We start from the raw sequence: 4,801 nt of genomic DNA on the forward strand, positions 1-4,801 counted from the left end.
AGCCTTTGGGAAATATGTTTTGTTTATAATATAATAAAAATAGCCAAGTAAAGGTAGGTTCTTTCAAAGTCTCCTTCACCTGACTCAAAGCTTGCACTTTTCCTTGCCCATTGTAAATCCATCTCATCTTTGGTTGGGTTTTCATGCATCCGTGAACGCACATGTACAGCTCTGATCCTAGTGTAACTGACCTTTTGGAAGATAGACAAGAACCTTCTGCCTTTCTCAGGGTCATAGGAAGGAAATTAACTCTGAAGCTTAAAATCCTTCACTGAAAATGCATTGCTGCTCTGCCTGTTATCTTCGAAATTGGATGTAATGGAGTGAGTAGACTACCTAGAAAAATAACAATAGAATAACATAGGGAAGAGAAGAAACTGGAGTTCTTCAAGAAGCTGAGGCACGAAACTGCAGTTTCTGCTGAATGCTTCAGTACATTGAGTTACAGCTTGAGATGAAGTAGTAGCAAATGCAAACTGCAGAGGGTACTTGTAGTAGTATGGTTCTCGCATAGCACGCTTAAGGAAGCGAAAGTGTATATAGTGATATTCTTGGTCAGCTTTCTGCTGCATTGGTAGTCAGGTTAGAAAGACAACATGAATAACATCTTATTTATTTATTTATTTCTCCAGTTCTCCCTCAATAAATGGGTGATCGTAGTAGTGTCATCTGCTGAAAGGGTTTAGCAGTGTATAGTTACTGTTTGGTTTACATGTTCCCCACAACGTGCTGGACAGCTCTTGCCTGAATTTTAGTTATGGAAGAATAAGTATACATATTCAAAAAACATATTTAAAGATGTAAAGTGAAAAATTTGATATATTGGCAATTAAGTGGGAGAACAGTACTTTACATGTAGGATTCTTATTTTCAAGCTGGTAGGTTATTCCAGGCCTGCAAGTCCATAGCCGGGGCCCTAGCGCTATGCCACTAGGGGCTGCTGCTGTTCTGAAGGAATTAGGGTGTGCTCGCTGGTGCCCGAGTGGGACACTGAAATGCACTCAGTTTAGGTGGACTCTTTTCTTAAACAGGTTTTTTTCATGACAGTAATTTTTAGGATAATAATGCCTTTGAAGAACAAAATATTTTACTTATCTTTTGTTTGTGCCTACTGGATGATTAGCAATTAATAAACATTTTGTACTAATTTGTTGCTTTAACATTCTGTAATTCATCTTATAGAAGTGGAAATTCATTTGAATGTCTCCATGGAAGAGCCAGCTGTGCTAGAAGTGTGCATGCAGTTGGGGTCCTGAGCTGACCTCTTAGACCTGACCTGGAAGTCTGTAGACTGTAGATTCAGTCCTGTCTCTGTACAGACAGAAAACATGCCCAGAGTTTTTGGATTGCTCTATATGCAGTGATCAGGAAGCTTTTAAATGTGAAGCTATGGCTAGTAACGGTATGAATACTGCAGATAGTCTGGTTGGTAGTATGGTGGCATTGTAATACTGTACTCTTGGAAACAACTTCAGGATCTTTCTTACTTGGAGACTGTTGAAGTGCAAAGGGGGAGACTGCTTGCAGGAATGCAATACAGGTGCATAATTGAGATAATAAAGCAAGTGGCCTACTTAAGAAGGAGCAAGAAGTACTGACTGCCAGTGACTGATTAGCATACAGTTATTGTTAGCTACCTATGCTTGATATTGAAAAGATGAGTGGTTCTCTTAAACCATGGTGGTTCATTTCACAAAATTTTAAAATATAATATGCATTGCTGTTTCTTCAGTCTGTATGATGAGAGAGTGCTTTTACCATAAATACCAGTCTGATTAGGTATGAGAACTTACTTTCCAGGATTAGATTACAGCTGTTAATTTTTTTCCCTTTCATTCCCAGTGGTCGAGGATGATACAATATAGCTTTTGCAAAACAGACTGTATAGCACTAAATTAATAAATGAAAACTTTACTTAAGAAAACTTTCTCCCTACAAAACAGCCTTCTTCCTAATTTGAAGAACTGCTTCCACCAGCTTCTGCAGACTTGCTCTATTTCGGTTGCAGTAGGACAAAAATATTCCCATGTGTATGAAAAAAAAACCAGACCATATTTTAGCTTTTTCTCGGGGATTGTTCTATGTACGCTTCAACCGGGCCAAGGTAACTAATAAATCCCCAAGATAATACTAATTTAAACAGGTTATTCTTGAAAGGAAAACAGAAATATTTACAGGGTAATGGCAATGCTGTGTATGTTGAATTAGCTTAGCCACTACTTGTGCTGTTTTTTTTTTTTTCTTCTTTTTTAAAGGAAACTTCTGGCAGTTTATTATACAGTGGGGCCTCTTCAGCACATGTCACCTCTTCCTCTGGTGACATTCCAAAATCTTTGCCTTCTGGCCAGTCTATGATCACTTCTAAAATTCTTGGGCGACTGGGGTTTCCTATGTGAGCCTGTTGTGTCATCAGTGCAATCCACTTACTCCACGTGGCGTCAGTCGCGTGATGCGTAGAGGAGACCCTCCCTTTGAACATCCAGCCCAGCACTGGCAGTCGGGGTGCTAAGAGGAGCTGTGTTTCAGTACCAGTTACTTCCGAGGCAGCTTGAACTCCCTCATATGCTGCCAATATCTCTTTTTCAGTTAGAGTATAGCGAGCCTCGGATCCTTGATATCCTTGACTCCAAAACCCCAGGGGTCGGCCTCGGGTCTCCCCAGGTGCTTTCTGCCAGAGGCTCCAGGTAGGGCCATTCTCTCCGGCTGCAGTATAGAGCACATTTTTAACATTTAACAAACTTTTCAATTTGCAGTTACCACAAAGCTTTTGTGTGAAGACATGTAAGACATCTTGCTTTTACTTTCTGCCCTTCTACCCCCCATCTAATTTGCAAGAGCAGTAGATGACAAGATATGAAAGGTTGCTATAGTTGGATCCAAAAACTGATCCCAAAAGAAATGCTCAAGTTATCTGATGACTGATTTATTGCTTTCAGACAATACATCTTACCTCTAATGTTCACTATGTCCAGCAAAGTTGCACTGTAATTAAAAAACAACAACGCCCCCCCCCAACCAAACCAAACCTAAAAAATCCTTTGGTATCCATTGTGTTGTAGTTGTCACACTGACACAGTACTCCATGTTCCCTTATTCAAGTTTTGAGTTGTACAAGACATACAACTAACTGGAATGCATAACAGGTAAGTTTGTTTTAAAGAAATGTTCAATGATAAAAAATTAATTATAATTGTACGGAAGAGCTTGCCAACATCCTAGTGAAAAGTCTGTCACTTAAGGCACAAAACATGCTTGTTGCCTTAAACAGAATAGACTCATAATCATGAAAAAGGAGACATTTCTTACTAATGTCCATTCCCCCCTCCAAATAGGGGTCTTCTGCAGTGAGCTGGATGACAGTTCCCAAAATAGAGGTTGCGCAACCCCAGGTGGTTTTACAGCCCAGATGAAATCTGTTTGAAAGTCAAGACTTGTGGGACTGACATCCCAGGAAGAGCAGTTGCTCATGGGAGACTGCTGGAATAGAAAATAAATGTTCATTTGTGGTTGTTAAAATAGCGTTTGCCATACATCGCACCCCTGTGGTTAATCTTATAACCATGGGTATTGTGGGAACAGGAATAAAGTGACTGAATAACTAGCATGTCGTAGATGTCGAATTAGAATTAGATTCAGGTTTTTTTGTGTGACTTAAAGCCCATGCTTTACTGCTTTGACTGAAGTTACCCCTCCAGAAATACCCTCCAACTCAGAAGCCCCTGTGCATTTTTCTTGCCTTTTTTTGTTGATCCAGTTGCTGCCCAGCTCACTTTGGAAGACTGTGTAACTTTTCGGGGGGGTTGACCAGAACTCACTCTTCCCTTTTTGTGATTATCAATCTATTACCATTCTCAAAAAGGGCAAGCGTGTTTTGTGCGTCTCCACTTGCCTCCATGCCTGCGACATTTCTAGAACAGAACACTTGTGCAAATGTGTTCCCGGGCTGTCAGTGTAAATCAATGATGAAGCTGGCTACAAGCCTACATCAGTTCAGCTACTTGGCTGTATTTTTGTATTTGGCTCCTTAGGAAATGCAAAAGTTCTAGCTGACCTGCACTCCCATTCCCCCTGCTTCGCTGCTAAGAGTCTCTGTGGCTTTTAATTGTTCACATTTACCTTGGAAGATAAAATATTTACAGATTTCTTATGAAATCTTTGTTAATTTAAAAAATATTCGTGGTCAGCATGACCGGAGCTGAAAGGACATGCTGATTGTCTGATTTATTTAATGAATATATATATCCCATATATATGGGTTTTCAATAGGATGTTAAATGTGCTTTGGTGCACATCTTAATGTAAGAAGAGCAAGGGCTTAGCTGTCCTTGCCTCCTGTCTACAGGGGTGGCTGTAAACCAGTGCTGAGGGAAGAGAAAGAATTAACGTGAGTGACACTGACTCTACTTTGTTAATTGGGCCACTATCGGTTAGATAAGAGTTTGGGTCAGATGCCAGGTCAGCATAACCTGGGCAAAATCAACCTAATCTGTGGCAGGACCAAATACCAGCAGCCAGCTGTGACTCAATTTAGGAAATTAAGTAACGTGTTTATTGTAAATTTATTGTAAACAACCTAGTAAAATAATTTTACTAGGATAAGCAGAAACTTTTAAACAATCCAGCAAAGGGATTATATGAGAAAATCAGTGAGATGCCAAAGTATGACTTGATTTCTGTCATTCCATCTGAAGAGAAAGTATGATTGCAAAAAGGAAATTGTTTACATAAACTGATAAAAAACTTGAGAATTCAGCAAAACACAGCCACGTGTTCCTGAGCTTTCTTCCATAAAAGTCTCACC

The sequence above is a fragment of the Harpia harpyja genome, chromosome 11, assembly GCF_026419915.1.
Source record: "Harpia harpyja isolate bHarHar1 chromosome 11, bHarHar1 primary haplotype, whole genome shotgun sequence".
NCBI classification, from domain to species: Eukaryota; Metazoa; Chordata; class Aves; order Accipitriformes; family Accipitridae; genus Harpia; species Harpia harpyja.